The following is an 8,762-nucleotide window of genomic DNA, read 5'->3' as shown; positions in this document are numbered from 1 at the left end:
TTCAAATATGTGTCCTTGGTTGCATGCTTAGGTCCCATGCAAGAAATGGGAATGAATGTCCAACACCCTGCCACCGTCGCTCGGCCGCAAACATTGAGATTCCTGGTTTTTAAATTCTTGTAAATCCAAAACTCGTCTAAAATTCATGAAACTTGGCATGCTATCATGGAGCGGCATTGACCTGCCGTGATAATTTTTTTGTCCCATTTGGGGCAGGTTTGGGTATAAGCTTCTCACAAACCAGAACTTCTCACAACGAACCTGATCGATCGTTTCGGTAGGGAACGTTCCACCTTCGGGGACGAAATGATATCCGATGCCTCTTATTGCTTTCAAAAATTTTCTAGTGTCAGCATAGAACAATAGGAGTGTTCTATTAAATTTTGCAATTTTTTGGGTTTCGTTAGGACATTTTTATACATTAACTTGGTTTTCTAGGCATTTTATGTTCATAACTCAAATTTGAACTACATGCACATGCTCCAGTGCATATAAATGGGTTGAAAAATCAAATCTTTGTCCTTGGGTGCATGCTTAGGTCCCATGCAAGAAATGAGAATGAATTTCAAACACCAGGGCACTATTAATTGACGGCAAAACATTGAGATACTTTGTTTTTAAATTCTAGCAAATCCAAAACTCGTCTGAAATTCATGAAACTTGGCATGCTATCATGGAATGGCACCCGACATGCTGTGGTATTTTTCGTATCCATTTTGAGAGAAGAAGCACTCGAATAACAGCCAACAAAGGCATTTTCAAAGAAATAGCTGCTACTCTAACCTCGCAAAGGTTTGTATAATTCAAATCATGTGCGTTATGTTAATCGTTCACGTGACGCCACATGTCTTCGTTCTAATGGCTATAGGAGGTGTCGTGAGGACAACTGCTTGACTAAACAGGAGGCGTGCAAGCGCATTCCGGGGCGCAGGCTGATCGAGAGGCGTGCAAGCTGTTCTCCAATGCGTAGGCTCACTGGGAAGCGTGCGAGTTGTATGCTGTGCAGGCTCACATGGAATTGAGCCCTTTGAATTCCATGGCCGCCCGTCTTCCTCTCCATTAATGGCGTCCGAGCCGCTGCTTAATATGGGCTGCCTTACTGTTTGCCTCCCATTCCACTCCCTCCCGCAGACCTCCACCAATGTCGTGGCGCAGAAGGATCATCTGCCACTACTCTTCAAGTTTGGTGAAGTCAACTCCGAGCCGAGGAGTTAGAAAATAAGGAGGAATGGGGCCTCAGGGACATGGCCCAAAACGAGCTGGCCATGGCTGTTGCTACCCCCGCTCCCATCCCAGCTCCCATCCCCGCGCCCGCGCCAGCGACCATCCCTGTAGCGTTGACTGGCTGGTCGCCCAGCACTATCGCAGATCTGGAAGCCGCAGGCATCACCGAGGTCTACTCAGACCTGTGCAAGCTCATGTACATGTCAGCGCCAGTGCCATCACCCGTGCCCGTGCCCATGCGCGCCCCTCCACCCATCGTGGCACCGGTCCCCGTGCTTTTGGCTGCACCCGCCGCGCCCGTTCCTCTGTGCGCGCCCCCCTCAGCGGCATGCATGGGACGCCGCCGTTGACCGCTACCTCTGAGTGCCGCCAGCTGCCATCCTCCCATGCCCCGCCTATTGATCGATCGACGACATGATGTTTGATTTACAAGTGAAGAACATTATGAGCTGCCTTGAAGACTTCAACAATGGTGTCCTGGAGGACGACAATGACAAGGACGGCATGGCATGCCACCTCCGCCTCCGCTGGAAATAGTTATTTTCTTGGGTATAATATTGTATCTCGATCGCAAACGTTTTAGGTAGAATACCCGTATGCAAACCGAAAGCTTCCACAGGAAGCCAAGGGAAAATGTACCGAGCAGGATTTGTGCAGCTCTTGATTGCAAACGTTTTAGATAGAACACCCGTATGCAAAGCGAGAGCAGGATTTGTGCATCTCTACAACGCAAACGGTTGTTTTGGATGACCCATGTGCTACCACTTACAAACAATTTGGTAAGATTTGCATTTGTCATATTGGGTATGTTGCCATTTGTCAAACTTGAAAGATTGACATTTGTTGATCTAGTAACATTGCCATTTTTCAACCTTGTAACACTGCAATTCGTCAAAATATGCAACTAAAAATCACTAGCACTATCTAGTTTTTGCAACTAAAATTCAGTAATTAAGAATAGATTTCATTCATAGATTAAGCAGACGTGCTTAATTTATACGAACAATTCAACTCGACAGCTGAACCGACCAAACTTTTCCCCAATTGTTGCCAACCACGTAGTGAAATAGCCAGTTCTACTTTATATACTAGCTAATTTTAAGTACGTTGTACAGTTCCACCACATCTATAGTCAGATGAACTGAACAAAATAGCCCCTAAATACTACTATACTACGGAGGGGCTTTGTACTACTTCCGGTAGCTTCTCCTCTGCCGAGCGCAGTCAGTAAGAGCCAGAGGAGGAGGATCTTACCGACGAGATGGACAAATGCAATACGGTACCTGTCGCTGCTACACGTTCGGCGATGCTCGCCAGCTCGAATGCCCACTGCCGCTCCAGACGATCCCTCTCGAAGCGGTGGTTCTCCTCGTAGATCTCCTGATTTCTCGCCCTTGAGGTGTCGTGTGTCGTGGCCACGGCGGCGGTAAGGCTCTTTGCATGCTCGATGAGGTGCTCCTCCTTCTCCCGCAGGAACTCGGTGTAGCGCACAAGGTCACTAACGCACGTGCCGGCATCAACCTCCGCCTCCCGCCTTTGAGCGGCGGTGGCGGAGCGGGTGATGACCCCAGCGGTCGAAGGTGGGCTGGCGGTCAGGACGGCCGATGATGGGGTGGCGGCCACGAACACCACCTCCCGCCTTCGGGCCGCAGTGGCGGAGCAGGTGATGGCCATAGTGGCCGACAGTGGGGTGGCGGCCATGACGGCCACCTCCCGCCTTCGGGCTGCAGGGGCGGAGCGGGCGATGGCCCTGGCTTTCGACGGTGGTGTGGCGGCAACGGCGGCCGGCAACAACTGCCGACGGGCAATGGCGGCCGAGCGTGTGGTGGGTGTTTCGCGCAAACTCAACAGGGATGCCATGCACACTACACTACGCTGGGGACTGCGCCACCACCGCGGTGTAGCCTCCTAGCTGGAGCTGTTGTCTGATGACGACAGAGTGGTTGAGCGACCATGATGGACCGGTGCCGTTGGCGATTGTGCTAGAAGCAGATGAGATAAGCTACATGGAGGGAGGTGAAAATGTGACACAGGACTTGCCGGCCGTGAGAGTTTTTATAGCAGGCCGATAAGCATTGAGATTTTGGGGGATTTCACCCAGTCGGGTGGGAAGCTTGCGCGGGAACCTTCGAGGTTGCACGGGTACAGGCTCACCAATGATTCATTGGCGCCACCGTTTGGCCAAAAGAACGCTCCCACGCGCTGCACAAGCTTGCGTTGTAAGCCGTCTGCGGCAGCGGGGTGACAATACATGCGAGAGGAGGACGAAAGGCCACGTACATATACGGTTAATAAAAAACATTTGCGATTGAACGACCTACTATACACCCGTCCTGGTTTATAAGTAGGATTTAACTAATAAAATAAGAATGCATGTAACCAAAGATTATATAGTTGGATTCGTATTTGAACATAGTTTCCAATTATATATTTTTTATAACATGCATTACATTTTGTTGGTTAAATTTGAGGGTAAAGTATGCACATAATATAAAGGGGACTATAGACCAAGACGGAGGTAGTAGCACATGGCCGCTCGCTATGCAGCGACACAAGTGTCGGCTGGCTTGTAGGCAACCAATTCCCGCGTGTTCAACTGCTCTATGCGTGTGCTTGCTTGCGATTGAGGCGGCCGGGGCATGCTCTGCTCACGTCCCACCGTGTGTGCTCTGCCTTCTTGCGTCCCTCCGGGTGCTCTGCCCTTGTCCCTCCATGCACGCTCCCAGTGTTTGGGGCCGGTGCACGATCACTCACGTTCGTGTGCATGCGGTTGCGCCGGGCGAGGCTCCACAATGTAGTTACCCGATGCAAAAACTGCCATGCGGACGCGCCAAGAATCTAGGTCGCCCAGCCCCCATTTATTCCTGCGGCCATTTACCTTCATCTCTCACATCAGACGACACAATAAGCACCTCCACAACAACACATACAAAGAGGACATCCAACGGTTCCAATGACGATCCCCGTGGCTCCAATTGCGCTCCCAGCGGCCGACGATGACAATGACTGGCAGTTCACTATGCATCACGTAGTGGACACCCATGTGAGGGGGAAGGCCCTCTTGGTGGTGTACACGAATGATCCAGTGTTGGTGGAGAGCTCCATCCAAACTATGGAGCAGTTCCTTGCCGAGGACAAGTACCAAGTGGTCGACTTCGACCTTGAGTACACCATCGGTCGTGCCGGGCACGATTAGAAGGTTGCCATCGCCTAGTTGTGTGCGCGACATGACGTCCTCATCTACCACTACCACCTGGCTACAAGGCCTTACGAGCACAAGTTCGCTGCGGTGGACACCACCAACAATCTAAAAGCGCTCAAGGTTTCGGTCTTGAAATGCCCGAATCTTGTCAACATTGAGGACCACGACAAGGTTTGGGGCAACGCCAATGACAAACTGAACTCCCTGGTTGACCTCGCCTCGGCCATCATCGACCCTTACTACATGAAGATAAAGGATGAGAGAAACAAGGACAAGGACACCCGGCACAGTGTTTGGCATGAGAGACTGGATGAAGAACACGTCAAGTATGTGACCAATGACGCATACACAAGCTACGAGATGTATAGGGGGATCGTTCACATGAGGAAGTGTCTTGTTCATGACCCAGCCGAGGGATCGAGCCACAAAGAAGTGGCGGGAGCGTCACAAGAAGTAGATGACTAGACGATCAGTTCTCCTACTTCAGAATGCATGCAATTGTTTATTGAGGTGTGCGCGAATGATCCGTATAGTCACTTATGTGATTTGATGTTTATTTCACTTATATATACATGTTATTCTTCTATAGACATAGCAAATCACACGGCTTATTAGTAGCAATCTTCTGTGTTATTATTGGTCTTCGCACACATTTCTGATCACGGACCTGTTTGCAGCATATCACACACATATTATTCAGTTGAACCGTTTCCATTGTGTTGCGCAATAAAGTCTGCAAAGAGGGATCTACAACAGCAAGGACCAGCTTCCCTACCGATAGTTCATCTAACACAGCTTACAAGTTAACTATGATGAGGCTGGAGTAGTCATGAGATGGGTGACCGGATGGGAAGTGGACTCAATATTAACTAGTTGGATGAGTAACTGCAAAGGTTTATTATAAACCTTTGTAGTGACCCATCCCATCTAGTTAATACCAAGGTCTTTGTTTTGTAATTTTTGACATTTTTTGTTTTTTGAACACATGTTGATTGGCTTGAGGAAGGTCTATCTCGTTACTTTTTGATAATTGTTTATACGCAAGCAAGTTTGCATTTTTCAAAGTTTTTTGTACGAACAGAATCGCACACAAACTTAGTATAGTAACCGTCTGTGTTATAATTTCTCATCGCAAACAATTCATCCGAGTGGGTTGTTTGCTGTGTATCACACACATATGGTTTACACGAATTGTTTGTGTTCTTTTTGCTGATCACAAATGCCGCATATCACACACATCTTGTTAAGATGAACCATTTCCGTTCTCTTGCCTAATCGAAAACAGTTTGTCCGAGTGAACTGTATGCCGTATATCACACACTCCTTGATTTGAATGACCGTTTCTGTTGCATTCCCTAAGAGCACACAGTTCATCGGAGGGAACTATATGCCGTATATCGCACACACATTGATAGGGCTGCCCATTTCTATTGTTCTTCCTCATCGCAAACAGTTCTGCTGGATCAACCATATGCCCTTCATCGCACACGCAACTAAAATCTGAACCGTGTTTGATGCATCTGTCATCGCAAACATTTTGGACATGTTTTACGGTTCTCTGACACCACCATTTGCGATTATTGCATCGCACACAGTTTCTCGAAGGGTCTATGATCGTAGTGTCGCGTTAGCAGCATCCTGCAGTAGTGAGTGGTCTTTTCAAAAACCAAAAACCTTTGCAAAATGACCTCACTAAACACTTCTCTGCCTAGGACAGAACCCAAATTATGTTCTAGTTATTCCTCACACACACACACACACAGACACACACATTATTTTCTTTTCATCCAAATTTTTTAGAGAAAATTTCCAACAATACTTGACCTTATTAGAAATTGCAAAGGAACTCCATTTTATCTAACCCTTCCGACCTCACCAAAATTTCCACACCAAGACCTTAGTACCTAACCAATTTATTCAAAAATATTCAGGTCCATAGTGAAATTTGGACCAGATTCATGTCCATAGTCTGAATAATTTTTTATAGCTAAATGCTACTGTTTTTTTATAGCCTCTATTAATTTAAATCTAAATGCTACTATTATTTATGTACCCTCTATTAATTTAAAGCTAAAAAGAATTACTATTTAGTAATTTTCATAAAATTTGCCCTAGCTAATTTCCTAAAAAAATTGCTAACCTTTTTTCCTAAATGCTAAAAAAGCCTAATGCCCTAAACAAATCTATGAAATTTGCTCTAGATAGCAGAGAGAGAGAGAGAGGGAGAGAGAGAGAGATAGGAGGGCAGGGGAGAGGAGAGGGAGAGGCTTACGGTCGGCGGCGAGGGCGGGCTCAAGCTTGGGCGGCGACGGTCCAGGGAGGGCTCAGGCGGCGGTGGCGAGGTCGAGTGCGGTGGCGGTGAGGTCAAGGGCGGCCTTTGGCGGCGGAAGTGAGGTCGAGGGCGGGCTCGGGCGATGGTCGGCGTCGAGAGCATGCTCGGGCGCAGGGCGATCGACGGCGGCGAAAGATCGGGTGGGGGGAGAGGGGGGAAAACACTACAAAAAAAAGACACATCCGTGACATTTTGGGCCGAACGAATTTTTTTGTGATAGAGAGATCCCCTCGAGATCGTGAGGGGACTATATGGGTGGGAGATCGAGGGAGTGCGTGCGTAATAGAAAGATGCCTCGAGAGAAATCGAGATAGACTATGCACATGTTTGTGATGGAGACTAAGATTAGCTAGTCATATACATATAGGGGGGGACTGCGTGTGCCTACAATTGAGTGAGAGACCATCATACTTGGCTAGCTGGGCATGAGATTGTGTGTGTGTGTGCGTGTGAGATGGAGAGAGAACGAGGGAGAGAGATAGAGTTTTAGATGGGCCTATCGAGTGCGAGTGAGATATGCATGTGTATGTGTGACCCAGGTGGGTGGAGAGTTTAAGAGAGGGGGGGAAGAGCTCCGAGACGACATAGTGGTGCGTGAGAGAGTTACGGGCAAAGAGCCATGGAATTTGTGTGCATACGATGAGTGCACCCGAGATATCTAGCTTGGACTAGCTAGAGTATCACACATAGTGTGCGAGAGAGACCTATAGATGGTGTATATATGCATGCGAACTAGAAAGACCCCCCCCCCCACACACACAAAGAGAGAGAGAGAGAGAGAGAGAGAAAGAGAGATGGATAGAAAGGGAAAGGGAGCACCAAGGTTTTTGTGTCGGATGCGTGCGAGAGAATTGAAGATTGTCGGCGAGAGAGAGAGAGAGAGAATAGGAGTCCAGGAGAGGGGGAGGTCACATTTTGTGCATCAAAGACTGATATAAACCATGTTTCGATATAAACTTGCATTCAAATATTTAAATTGGAGAACATGTTGTCTGCAATCCACACATGAACAGATATATGCGTATATCAAACAAGTTCATTAATTTGACTTTCAACATGTTCATGGAGTACTATAATACTGTACAACATGCTACTCGATTGAGGTGTTCAATTTTGGATTTAGTTCACTATTTTGACCTACTGAACGAGCTATTTCATTGAATCGAGATATTCCATTTTGGGTTTGACTCGCATTTTTGAGTGGGTCAACTATTTGTCATATAGTAAATCGCTAGTAATGAGCATGTAAAAACACATTACTCCCGAGCATCATCTCTCCATCTAAAAAAGAAGTGGCAAGCTAATATTTCAAAATTTGATTCGAATCGACTTGATAAGGTAGACGTGGATGCTCGTTCTCCCAAAATTTGAACGAGCCGTTAAACATCCTCTCTGCTAGGTGGATTTCGCCCGAGCAAATAAATGGGAGACGCGAAATTACCATCCTATGTGGGACACGCATCAATTGGCCCGTTGTACATCGAGGGTAGGTTCGTAGCTTCATCCAAGCGCGCATTCTCCTCGGCCGAAATGACATGTGCCGAGTAATTCATAAACCATGGTCGGCAAAACACACTCTCCTCGCCCAAAATAGCTCACGCCCACTATTTCAAAACACGCTCTCCTCGCCCGAAATCGCTTGCGCCCACTATAGTTCAAAACACGCCCTCCTCGCCCGAAATCGCTCCCGCCCACTATTTGGGGAGAAGCAAAGTTACTCTACTATCCCCGACCCTCAGTACATAGACCCAAGCCGAGAAGCCTATTGGCAAGGGTAGAACTATAACTCCCCCTCATATTTCAGACAAATTCGTCTGTAAGACATGGTTCCACTCCCCTTCCAATTCCCCCCCCCCCGGCCCGCCCGCCCCCACTCATACCTCGTGGGCACCAAATCACCTTCTCTCCGGGAAGCTCCCTTCTCCCGAGCCGCGAAACCTCAGCCCCACCTCCATGGCGCCCCCCACCGCACCAATTTCACAGTCGCCCTCCTCCCTAATGCCG

This window comes from Triticum aestivum, chromosome 4B (genome assembly GCF_018294505.1).
Source record: "Triticum aestivum cultivar Chinese Spring chromosome 4B, IWGSC CS RefSeq v2.1, whole genome shotgun sequence".
Lineage (NCBI taxonomy): Eukaryota > Viridiplantae > Streptophyta > Magnoliopsida > Poales > Poaceae > Triticum > Triticum aestivum.
Note: the sequence above shows the minus strand (reverse complement) of the source record.